Here is a 13,863-nt window from a genome sequence, read left to right on the forward strand (position 1 = left end):
TCTATATGCTTTTATATGTATTACTAATTATCATCCGTTTTCCATTTCTTGATTTTGTTTGGCCAGCTCTGAGTACCTGAGAGATCACCAAAGAACTATTTGCTGGGGTTTCTTGCCTTATTTTTTGTAACAAACTGAACTGAGTCTGCCTAATCCAAATTCATATACTTTGATTTTGTTCTTTAGCAAATAGACTTTCGAACTAAAGAGTTTTTCTATCTCTATGTCTTTTTTTTTTTTTTTTACAGTTGTCCCCCTTAACTTTATCCCTGTACCAACTCTCTTTGCCTATTATTCTCCTGTTTCTTCTCACGACATTTAAGGGTTCTATGAAGGCGATGTACATTACTGAGCAAATTTCCAAAGCACTTCCAAAAGTAACTTCACTTACTGGAATAGCTGTCTACCAGGAAGTCCTAGCCAACCCAAAAAGGTGAGGGAGAAAAATGAGATAATCACATACAACCAAGGCCAAAAAACATTGTTTTTGTCTCACCTTTGGAGGTTTTTTTAAAATGATTTTTTTAAATTAGAAAGCTCAAATTAATTATTGTAATAAAATATAAATTGCCATTGGTCCACCATAAAATGCATATGAACCATCAAAAAGTTGTGTGTCTAATCCCAGATGCTCAGTTGCCATTATGAACAAGTTGTCTGCGTCCTTTTTTATAGAGAGATTTGTAAGGAGGTGGAAAAGTTAGAGGGATACCTTGACCGCTAATATGAAATGGTTCTCTTATTGAAATATTTGAAAGGATTAGAGAAGCACAAATTACTATTTCCATGTCCCTGTCAGCCCCAAGGGAAAAGAATTTGGAATGGGAGGGGAAATGGCTATTATCAGGAAATAAAATGCTTGCTCAGAGAATTCAAAGCAAGTCAATTATTAGTCAAACAGGAGTTGTTGTTTGTTTGTTTGTTTTTAAAATATCCACCTTCTCGTTTGTTTTGCTCAGTTAAAAAAAAAATTTCCCAAGGGAGGGGGCATTTGTAAAATGTCTCATTAACAGGAAAGATGAATTGGACCTCAACTTTTGAATGCTATGCAGGTTTCATGGAAGTTCATGGAATGAAAGAATAATGCCAGCTTGCATTTGGACTATTTTCCATCTGTGTGGTAGAGTTTAAATGGGGTGTTCTACAAAAACTTCAGTTGGCTGAAGGACGACTTTGGCCCTGAATTTTCATTTATTTTTGTTTCAAAAATGAAAAAGTATTTGTTATTTTCCCAAAATTTCACATTTGAATCATGTCTTACTGTGGATCTGTTTTAAATTTTGTTTTGAGATACACTTTAGATAGTCTCTATATTTTATATTATGTTACAGGGCAAAGAGGTGTGTGTGGGGAGAGAGAGAGAGAGAGAGAGAGAGAGAGAGAGAGAGAGAGAGAGAGAGAGAGAGAGAGAGGAGGCACTGACTTTCTGAGTCAAATAGATTATTGGTTTCTTTCTTCTAATTGATACTTTAAAAATAAATAAATAAAGGTCTTCTCTCCAACAAGTGCCGGAACTATATGAACACAAAGTATGTCAGTCTGATCATCAGTTGTCAAGTTGGTGGGGCGGTGGGGACCAGGGTGGGATATGGCAACAAGAGGATCCTGGCCACCAGCAAAGTGGGCTGCCCACTATGCTTTTATGGAAAGTCTGTTTGTCCAGTGGCTGATGAAATTCAAAATGGTCCCCTACGCCTCTCTCTGAAACCAGCAATTCAAAAACTGTAGATTCGGTAGTTCACTTATCCTGGGTACCCTGCCCTCTCCCTATCCAGTGACACCCCAGTTCTGAGCACCTCCAAATGCCAGGCTTTTACAGCCAGATGGAAGCTGCTCGGAGGGGCTCAACTGCTGGATCAACAGTTTTTGCTTTAAAAAGAAGGTAGTGGTTCAACCCCTGGTTTGTTTTTGCTTCGGCATTTCCCTACCAGCGGGGGACCATTACCCGGGACAATGTCTATTCCATTGTCATTATCTCCTACGGAACTAAAACAATGCTCTGTTTGGCCTCCCAGGCGAGGGGGATTTGTTCGGCTCTTGCTTAAGCAGAGTTTCCGACTGAGTTTCTGACCCAGTCACTTGATATCCAGCAGGAATACCTGGTGACAATTTTTTTTTTAAACCTGCTATCTTGTGTTTTGTAATTTCATTCTTTGAGAAATAGCCTAGAAACTCGATTCTCCATCAAGAGGAATCACACTTTGGCTAAGAGGAGAGGATCTGCTCAAGCCGCAGTGAGCACTATCATTTCAATCAACCAGATAGGATTTATTTATGGTGGTCTTATTTCTGTTTGTTTTGTTATTGAATAGCAAACCTTGAAAGGTTTTGTAACATTGTATTGCTGAATACTAGACCTCAAAAGTTTAGAAACCAGAGGAGCTCAGATGTTTCCCATTAGACTATGGTGTTTCATTTGTCTCTTTTTAAATGCGTAAGCACATTAGAGGATACAGAGGTACATAAATCATAGGAACATGAAATTTCTAACATTCATGACCAATGTTGATGAGCGATAACTCCTTGGAGCCATTACATCATCCTTGAGCTCTCCCATAAAAAGTAGGATAGAACCACAGATGATCGACCCTCGGACCCTTCCTTCCTCACTTGAACCCACTCGGGCCTCCAGCCCTAAAGGTTTTCACCTGGAAAATGTTCCATTGTACTAGTGGCAGAAAATCTTGTTTGCCCTGGAGCTAAGAAGTCAGTAGGACACTTACGACTTTGTTTTGCCCTTGAACTTGAGGCAAACTCCTTGTCAGCATGGCTCCAGTTGTTGCTATCACTTTATTACTCTTACTTAGCTATGAGTAACTTGAGAAGTCCAAATGTAGCAGCTGCATATAATGAAAGTATAATTGGCCACAACTGGGTACCTGAGGAGATTGAATCCCATGCTAATAAGACCAAGGTCTTATGCTGATTGGTTTTGCACTGAAATGGTGATGAACGACCCTGTCTCCAGCAGCCCCGTGGCCTGATGGGTCAAACCCACCCCCCGAGATGACTGGCAGAGAGACAGCTAGAGCCCAGGTCCTATTGGAGTGCAAGAGAGCCACTGGGGAGAAGAGATGGCACAGGACTAAAAAGTTGGGGATCAGGAAGTAAACAAATTTGTTTGAATACTGGCTCCCCATGGCTTTCTCTGGGGAAGAGATCTGCCACTCAGCTTCTGTTGCCTGATCTCTAAGAACAGGAGAAATAAAAGTTACAGGGCTCCATTATGTGTTAGAAAGCCTAAATGACAAGGCACATGTAAAGCATTCAATACTCAATATTATTGATCATCATTGTGATTTGTGTATACAAAGAACAGAACCATCCATCCAAGATGGCAGCCCTGTAGTTCTCCTCAGCCTTTGCCTCTCACTGGAATCTCACTCAGTGGATGCTGCCATTGCACATTTTGCTCTTAGGTCCCAGAGACTTAGGGTTGGGTTCAAGGAGAACTTTGTTTAGATGGTCCGTTTGAATTACACATTCATGATTACATTCTGCAAATCACAGTGGTCTTCACAGCCATGATGATTCTTTCTTTTCAGAAATCCCAGATATCTTTCTGACTTTTTTAAAAGAAATGGTGTTGGGGGTGAAACCCAGGGTCTCATGCATGCTAGATAAGCACTTTATCACTGAGCTACATATCCATCCCCTAAATCTTGCTTTTAGAAGCAGGAATAAATAGGAGTGTTCAATTGTTCCATGTAAGCAAGCCTAAGGGTTGAGATCATTGAGGTCATCACATTTTATTTTTCTTTAAGAATATCAGACTTGTGTCACAAGGGATGCCTAAAATTGGAGAGACCTTCTTTTCAAGTAAACCCCAACTGTGTGAGTTGATTGGCGGCTTGTAAGAAGTTCCTATTTCCCCACTGCTGGGCTGAAATTCAGAGAAGCCTATGAACCAGAGAGATACCCTCCAGTTTTGTGTGAAATATTTTTTTAAGGTTATGGCTGTCTTTAATCCTCTTGCTCTGGAGTTTCCTCATCCTGAATTTACTAATTTGGAAGTGCTATAGAGAAATGAAAGTGTTGTGCTTTTGATGAAATTACATTGGTTGGATTATAAAATCCCATTACACATCACTGGCTGTGTGTTGTATTTGTAGATAAGCTAACAAATGAATTGGATAACCCCTGTATTTCTTTAACTATTCTAAAAACTTTCTCATTATGTCTTTTCAAACATCAGGAGCTTGGCTTATAAGAGAGAAACTGTGCCCAGGACGTTCTGCCCTGGGTTCTGATCCATGAAGCTCTTTCATGGTTACTCAGCTAGACATCATTTGTCCCATTCCTCTTTTTAGATCCAGTTCCTACATCCTTTATTTTGTGTTAACACAGGCTGCAGAAGCCTCCCCATCACATGGGCTGCTTCCCCTCATTGCTATTTCTTGGACTGAAGCCCAAGCCCAGTAGCCTCACCACACTGGCCACAGGAGCGATGCCTGCTCTCGAGAACTCATGGTCTAGTTATGGGTACAGATGTTCCCAAGAGGGTACCTAGAGGTAGAAAGCAAGGCATGAGATGTGATGGAAGTGTGGTCAAGAAGAGAAGCTTGATGGCAGACCCCACCCTGACCTCACCTGGGTCAGCTGGATAGCTGGAGCTCCCTCCACAGCCAGGACCCCTCACACACCCCAAGACTTGGGTGGCAATCAGATGAGATGGTCTGTAGAAGTTTTTTGTCAACGACAAATCAACTATACCAAGAAAAAAAAAGATAGAAGACCTTGTTAAATCATAAAATGCAGGACAATAATAGCATTCTTATAAAACTTGAAAGGTACGAGAGATGATCAATGTCAGGTTCAGGAACATGGGAGCAGGGTTCTTTCAGGGATAGAAGGAAGAGGGGTCCATAGGAGCAGGCAGGTGCACAGAAGTTCTAGGTCTCCTCTGTATCTCGTGCTTGATGGTGGCTATTCAAATGCTCATCATCTCATTTTATAACATTTAGTATGTTATACAGTAAATAGCACAATATCTGTGCATATATGCATGATTTGCATTACTGAGTCTTAATAATTTCATTTTACTGATGAGAAAACTGAGGTCTAAGCTGGGTGCAATGGCACATACCTGTAATCACAGCAACTCAGGAAGCAGAGGCGGAAGGACCACAAGTTCAAGGTCAGCCTCAGCTATTTGAACTCTTGTCTCAAAATGAAAATAAGGGGAAAATATAAGGCGGCGGGGAAAGGCTGGGGATGTAGCTCGGTGGTAAAGTGTCCCTGGGTTTAATTCCCAGGACAAAAGGAAAAAAAGAAAACTGAGGTCTAAAGAAAGAAGAAAACAATTGTCTAGAATCAAACAACCTTTTCCTAACTAAACCACAGGATTTTGGTTTTGGTACTGGGAATTGGATCCAGGGGTGCTTAACCACTGAGCAACATCTCCAGCCCCATTTATTTATTTATTTATTTATTTATTTATTTATTTATTTATTTATTTATTTATTTAGAGACAGGGTCTCACTAAATTGCTTAGGACCTTGCTGAGTTGTTGAGGCTGGCCTTGAATTTGCAATCCTCCTCCCTCAGCTTCCAAAGTCGCTGGAATTGCACTGTGTACCACTGCACTTGGCTAGTGCTTTATCTTTTGTGAACCAAAGTTTTCCAGAGGCTGTATTTGTATTTGGGCACTTCCAGGTTGTTTGAATTTTGCAGACTGTAGCAACCAGACCTTGTGGGGAGATGGAGGAGATTAGGAGGCCAAGGGGCTGTCAGACTTTGTTCCCTTTTGACAACCATTTTTTCAGGCTGTGTTTGAACTAGCATTTCTGTGATCACTGGATAAATACATGCTGCTTGGCAGACCTCTGGCCTCTCCCAACCTGAGGTTGGGTGTGAGGGGCACCTGAGTCCTGTAGGAATGTCCCACTCTTGTTGAAAACAACATCTGAATCTTGTAGGCTTCCTGGTCTCTCTGTAAGTCCACCTGCTTGATGACCCTGCCTACTTTCTTTTGTGACTCTAAAAGCCCAGTAATTTCTTTCACAGAGGGATATGTCCTTGGGGAACCATCTCCTTTGGGAGCCTCTGTTAACTTGAGTTTGATTCCTGGAGCAAGGACACTCATATTTGGCTGAGAATAAGCTGTTTTCTTATTTCCTCAAAACAGTTATTATTTTCCACCAATACACCATTGTTTCCTCCGCCCTCCGTATGAATTTTCTCTGTCCCCTGTAATCTTCTGACTGTCCCGAGTCCCATCCCCCTTCTCTGGCTGCCCTTTGCCCTGGTGGGTGCACTTCCTCAGCGTCTGCTTGAGCTTGGTGCAGACAAGTGGGGGGACTGGGCAGGGCTGTTCGACCAGGCTTCCAGGTTGGGTCTTACCTGGGTGAGTATTCTACTTATTCACGAGGAGACATGGAGACCACACATCTTCTCTATATATTTCACAAGGCGCTCATGTAAAGGTTCACTAAGGCATCAAGTGTCCTTTATGCATGTGTGTCGGCACAGAAGGGGGACATACACCTTCTACAGCTGTTGCTATACACGGGGGATACGACACTCCACTCTTGTCCCTCTGAGTTTCTCAGGAAGCGTCTCTCTCTCTCTGTGGCATGAGCGCATCACCAACCCTGCCTCCCCTCCTTGTTGGATGGAAATCCTCTGATGCTAGGAGCTGATGCTGAGTCTCTGCACGTCCACTGCAGAGCCTGGGGCCCTGCCAGGAAAGAGCCCTGGGCTCTGCCGACAGGTGCCTTTCTTAGCCTCAGATGGAAGATACCCAGGACTCTCCAAGCCCATCCTTGAACATCCAGGTTAAGTCCTGCATCTTCAAAGAAGCTACACTCCAAGCTGCAGCTCTCCCTCTGGCCAGCACTTCTTTCTTCTTCTTCTTCTTTTCTTTTTTAATTTTTTTTTAGTTGTCAATGAACCTTTATTTATTTATATGTGGAGCTGAGGATCGAACCCATGGCCTCACACATGCCAGGAAGAGCTCTACCACTGAGCCACATCTCCAGCTCCAGCCCTTCTTTCTTCTAAACTCCTTCCCCAATTTCAGCCTGAACCACAAAGTTCAACCCTCAGGGAGGTCTTAATCTACCTACCTATCTATCCTATCTATCCATCTGTCTATCCATCCATCCATCATCCATCCATCCATCCATCCTTCCATCCTGGGAATTGAACCCAGAGAGGTGCTCTACCACCAAGTTTACACCCCAGTCCCCATTTATTATGAGACAGGAGTCTTGCCAGGTTGCCAAGGCTAGGCTCCAAACTTGTGATCCTCCTGCCTCAACCTCTCAAATCACTGGGATCACAGGTGGGCCTGTGCCACCAGTCACCACTCCTGGCCACCCACTGATATTTTAATGGAGATTGGAAGCATCCTCAGCTGGTTGCATCATGTTCAGGGGCTCCTTCTATAACCAAGGAGGCTCCTGCTCCCTGAAAGCAGGTACCAGCACATCATCTGGCATGTCATGCTCAGTAAAATCTGTTGGTAAATAAGCAAGGAGCCTTCTTGCTGAGGTCCCGCTTGCACTTTTAACCTCCTATGACTCATTCTTCATCCTACTAAAGGAGGTCTTTTAAAAGCAAAAATCAAGATCATGAACCCTCATGTGCTGCCCATTGCTCTTGGAATAAATACAAAAACTCCTTCCATGACCCACACACTCCCTAGGACCTGGCACCCACCCTCCTTTCCAAATGACTCAGCACAGACCAGCCTCGCTTCGTTTCTGAGGGCCTACCCCAGGGTCTTGGCACTTGTCTTCCATGCCTGGGAAGCTCCTTTCCTGGTTCTGAAGATGCTTGGCCAAAAGAGTGACAGCCACCATTTTACTACCTGTCTCCTCATAGCACTACCATTGGCCTGAGCTGAATCTACTTAATTGATGTGTGTGTGCCTTGTCTATGGCCCACCCATATTTACCTTCCTTACTTACTGTGTCTAGCCACTTAACAGTCTCTGGTAATTAGTAGACATTCAGTAAATGTACAAATGAAACAAATTATGTCATTCTGTTAAGGAACAAATTGCACCCTTCCCCCAAATTCTCGTGTTGAAAACCCTAGCCCCGAGATGATTGTGTTTGGAGAGAATTTAGGAAGGTAATGAAGGTTGCTGGAGGTCATAAAGGGAGTCCTAATGCAATGAGACTGGGAATCTTTATAGAAGAGGAAGAGATACAGATGGCCTTCTTCTCCTTCCACATGAGCAGAGAAGAAAGCTCATGAGGACACAGTCTGAAGGTGTCCATCTAAAGTCACGAAGAGAGTCCTCACCAGAGACCAACCTGGTGACACCTTGATTCTTGAACTTCCAGCCTCATTCAGTGAGGAAATAAATTCCTGTTAGCTGCAAGCCTGAGGTATTTCACTGGGGCAGCCCTAGAGGATTAAACATGCACCATCACTTACCAGCTGGTTGGCTTAAACAAGTCACAGCTTCTGTTGTGCCTTGGTTTCCTCATCTACAAAACGGAGCTCAAAAAAATGTCCCTACCTCATCAAGGCATGCTCAAAAATTAAGCTGATATGTGCAAGGCCCTTAGAATAGTATTGTAGCATTAGCTATTCATACGAGTAAAGCAGGCTTAGTCAAATTTAGTGAGCGACAGTCATATAGCATTGCTGATGATGTACTCCTGAACCAGACATCTGGGAGAAAACATCTCCTGGGAAGGAAGTTGTTTGGAGAGGTCCTAAACTAATGGACAGATGCAAAGGGGTGGAGGAGGAGGAGATGTTCTGGGGAGGCAGGTTCAGAGGAGAGGCGGGTCATGTGATGTGTTGAAGGGTGGCCATCTAGGTTGTCTGGCTTGAGCAGGGTGTCTGTGGAGGACAGCCTCTCAGTTTTACTTGTATAAAACACCAGTGTTAGGAAGCACAGGAGAAAACAACCAAAGTTCTGAACATGTTTTACATTGGTAGTGAATCTATGCCCTTAACCAGCCTTCTGGGGTTTGTCAACAGATGCACTCTGTCTGTCTAGTGTCAACTGACACTGCTCTCCCTTCTTGGCACCACATCTCTTTTCTGCCTATCAGGATGCTCTGCATCTGTATTTATCAGTTTTTCATTACCACGACAAAATACCTGAAGGAACTAACTTTAAAAAGAGAAGAAGTTTATTTAGCTTAGTTTTGGAGGGGGCAAGTCCAACCAGCATGTTGCAGCTCTGATGAGGGCCCCATAGCAGAAGGCAGGGGATGTGTGAAAGGCTCACATCTCAAACAAGAAGCCAGGACAAGGACAGGAGCCAGGCTTTTACATCACCTTCTCATGACACCCAAGGGTCCCACGAGAACTACTTTAAATCCTTTTGAGGGCAGCACTGCCAGCAGGTTAAGGGTCTCCCACTAGGCCCCATCTCTTAAAGGTCCCATCACCTCCCTATACCACCACCCTGGGGACCAAGTCTCTAATATGTAGTCTCCGGTCACACATATGGTGAGGAGGTGTGTGTCACTCCATTTTTTAGCTGCAATCTACAGACATGGCTGTTTTTCTGTTCCTTCCCCCCAACTTTTGACATGCAAAGATTTGATCTTTAAAGAGAATTTTAACTAGAACGTTGGACTAGTGTCATTGATCTGTATACACAATAATAGTGCCTTTAATCCTCCTTTCCAGCTACCAGACCAAAGCAGGCTTGGGTCTGACTTTCCAGGTCAGTTATTGTCTTTACCTTTCTTTTTTTTTTTCTCCCTTTTTGGAGCTGAAGAGCTCTCTTGTGCATCCATGGACATGTCCCTGCCTTCTTTCACTGTTCCCCATGCAGGCATGGCAAACAGCAGTTCACAGGTTTGAGACCCTGGGACATAAAGACCTGTCTGGCCTCCTGAGTGGTTCTGCTTCCTATAGCTTTGTCATCTGAGATCCTGGAACCTCAGTTTCCTCATCTGTAAGATGGCACAAGTTCTGGGAGGATCAACATGAAAGGTCTTCCCATCTCGTAATATACCAAGTGGATGTGGTTGCTCCCGAGGCTTCCACCAACTGTCTGTCATTTGTTCTCTTACACTCCCTGGCCACATGGCTGGATCTCTTTCCAGAGAGGAAGAACTGGTGGGCCTCCATTGGATATCAGGCCTCTTTCCCTGATACAGTTTGTCCCTTAGTGACTTGGGGTTTTAAGTACCCCACTGATGGTACAAATCCCAGTGTGTAGTTTTGCAAGATGTTTTTAAAGTGTGACAAGCAAAGCCAAGCCTGATGCTGAGGCTGTCTCGCCTTTTTATCTCCTCAGAGAAAGGCAGCTCACACTCCCAGCTTCTTGTACTTGCCAACTTGCCAGACATATCCAGAATGACTGTTCCTCACAGTATTCTCTTCGATTCAGATGCCTCCAGGCCTGTATCAATCCATTTTCTGTTGCTATAACACAAAGTACGAGTCTGGCTACTTTATAAAGAAAAGTAACTTAATTAGCTCACGGTTCTGAGATTCAAGAGCATGGCAGTAACATCCACTCAGTTCTGGTGAGGGCCTCACAGCAGATGGCATTGCACTGGTGGAAGTGCATATGAAAGAGATCAGAGGGTGAGATAGGAAGCCAGAGGGCAGGAAGGGACCAGTCTTGCTCTTTTATAACAACGCACACTTGGAAGAACTAACTCATTGCCACCCAAGACCTAATTATCTCCCACTAGGACCCACCTCTTAAAGATTCCACTCCCTCTTAATACCACCACATTGAGGACCAGTGTGAACTTGTAATGGGGGGAACATATTCAAGTAACAGCAGAGCCTGAGGGGAACTGGGGCACACAGCCTCTCCTTCCAGTGGGTCCAGTACTTCTCCAGTTGATGATCCATGTGGGGGGAGGGAGGAACAAGCCCCATGCAAACAGGTCAACTATTTTTTCCAGAGAAACTGGACATTCAAGTTTTCAGATGAAATCTCCTTATTGAAATATTGGAAATTTAATTAAATTAATAAAATTCAATGTGGACAAAACAAAATCCAAACCATAGGCTAGATTTGGCTCAGGTTTTAAGCCTCTGATTAAATTAATCCACATTGTCATGTAACAGATGTTCGATGTTGCTGTTACCTGTGACTTATCTGCATCTTTATGGGGGCCTTGGTGCCCCATCATAGCACTGCTGATAGACATTGTGGGTGATTGAGGGGAAGATGATTTTGGTCACAGCACATGGAAGGAAAGCTACCTATCCCACCTTCAGGCCACACTTGCCTAAATATCCTGCAGCAGTCATACAGTTCCTACAGCCTGATGTCACTACCTAAGGAGCCAACTCTTCAGGCTTAGCACGTGCGACCACAGAATGTGAGCATGTGGGAGCTCAGAGGCCTCTTGGGTCACCCTGACCTGCTTCAGCAAGAAAGACAGTGAAGCAGCTTGGGAGGCTGAGGCAGGAGGATTGCAAGTTCAAAGTCAGTTTCAGCAAAAGTGAGGCACTAAGCAACTCAGTGAGACCCTGTCTCTAAATAAAGTACAAAATAAGGCTGGGGATGTGGCTCAGTGGTTGAGTGCTCCAAGTCCAATCCCCAGTCCCCTCACCAGGAAAGAGAAGAAAGAGAAGAAAAGAAAGAAAGAAAGAAAGAAAGAAAGAAAGAAAGAAAGAAAGAAAGAAAGAAAGAAAGAAAGAAAGAAAGAAAGAAAGAAAGAAAGAAAAAAGAGCCACATGGAGTAAGGTCTGGCATGAGGTCACTCAGCTTTTTTGTGATTCTATTGGAGCAATAGTGCAGTCTCCCAATCACTGGTTCTAGATTCCTCCTCTTTTCCAAGAGCTTCCTTTATTAGCTATATAATAATTATCTTTGCTTCAGCCCCAAACACATTCTCCTGAGAAGCAGCATTCCTCTGAGCCACTGAGAAAGGAGTCCAAGCCACTGAGAAAGGAAGAAAAAATGGATGAGTGGCCAGGACTGTGGTCTGCTATTTGTGGCTGAAGTCAAGATCAGAACCAGCAGAACAGCGTATCTCAGGAATGCTTATACAAATCTGCCCCTCTGTGTATTCTTCAACTGATTGCCTCCTGTTTCCTGCCCTTGAGTAGCAACTTCTTCTTTTTATCTTTAGAAAAATATGGTGAAATGTAAAAACAGGTGAAATAACTTGTCCAGATTAAGAATGCAATGGGAGAAGGCACTGTAGAGATCTCAAAACTATGGCTATTTTCAAACATCATGTGTTTTACAGCAGCAACCAAACACCTGAATGGGGCTGAATGTCCTGCTCTGCACCAGGAATTCGACCTCTGGCTAATGCAGAGCGCTGGGCTGGGACATCTGCTCCGTACAACTCTTTAGAAGACCCCTGTGAAGACAGCAGAGAGAATTTGGTTTGCTCATGAGGCAACTTCCTCCTCATTCCCGCTTCCACCTTTCCAGGGCTCAGACGAACTCTATCCAGAAGAAACCTTAGGGACAGGGAACCCTGGCATGCCACAGCCATCCAGGCTGTCCACAGAGAGAATCTCCATGGTGATGGCAACTCGGTACACAAGGATCCGCGTCGTGGCAGTGACGCGACATCTCCATCAACAGCTTCTGAGGACATCAAATGCCACTGCCACACTGCAATATTTAACCTCTCACAAAAGCCGTTTATGGTTCCGTGTACTCTCCTTGTGAACATTACACCTTAATTTCATTGGCTTTTTCAGAGAATTCAAACAGATTAAAGAGGCTCAATTTTCCCTTGGAGAAGGCATGCTGATATAATTGGTTGATGTTTGTAAAGCCCTTTTGAAGAGGGAAAGTGCCACAGAAGTGCCAAGGGGTAGGGTTAGGAGTCACTCCACACACTGTATTAAAACACTTCCGGTCCGTAAGTGTCCTCCTCCTATCTCATTGCATGTGTGGGCAGCTTCACTCATTGCTTCATCCCACCAAGAGTATTTCTGCTTCCTTTTGGGTTCCTTTGGGTTCCAAGGTCCCTTATATCTGTCTGTGGCCCTGTGACCACAGGTCTCCACTTTTCTTACAGCTGAGAGTCTTCCAACTTTCTTTGTGAGTACCCATCATGCACCAGGCACTGTCTTTCCCTTTTCTTGTCTGAGCTAATGGTGTTGCTGAGCGCCCTTGAACCAATCATTTTGTCTCTCTGCTTTCTCCATCCCTTTGGCTGTGATGCAAGGGAGATCCCACAAAATCTCTTGGGATAAAAACACACTCATGTTCAGTTCCATCTTCGTGGATTACTCACCTCACCTTGGCCAGTTTTAAGAAGTGAAGGAAGGAAAATCAGGTTGCCTGCAGTGCCTTCACATGGTACAATTGTGCCTTCCACAATTATGGTGACTTCTCCCTTATTGTACAGGAAAAAGGTATGACACAGATGTAATGTTTTCTGTGCTTGCTTTACATTAAAATGTTTCTCCAGTGTTTTATGTGCCTTCTCAAATGAAATGTAATTTAATCTCAAGGGTCATCTTCCTGCATATCAATCATCACCCTGCATTCTAATGCATTCATGCCCTCAAGAGCTCTTGAGGTTGTCATTCCTTGCATCCAAGCAAAGTGACCCTAGAGAGCAATGCTTTTGGAGTTGGTTTCTTTTCTGTTTCTCTCCAAGACCTGCTGTTGGTGGACATTTCCACTGTCTTCAGTGTTCCTGCTTCAACCTGTTCTTTCCCTTCCCATTTGCTGCCTCTCATCTTCTGCCCGCTGGGAAATGGAAGAACTACGCTAAGTAGCACGAGGTAAAAAAATAAGCATAAACAGGCTTTGAATGAGGGACTGAGAGGATTCCATGTGAGTGAATGATCCAAGTTGAAATTTACAGATTGCAATGCACAGACTTTAACCACTCAGTGACCCCATCTTCTTCCTTTTGCATTTGTGGCTCTCTTTTGGATGAAGTGACTTGTGTTGAAAAAGTGACTTTTGGACAAGCAATCCTGCACCTTGAATAAAAGCAC

This window comes from Sciurus vulgaris (genome assembly GCF_902686455.1).
Source record: "Sciurus vulgaris genome assembly, chromosome: 4".
NCBI lineage: Eukaryota > Metazoa > Chordata > Mammalia > Rodentia > Sciuridae > Sciurus > Sciurus vulgaris.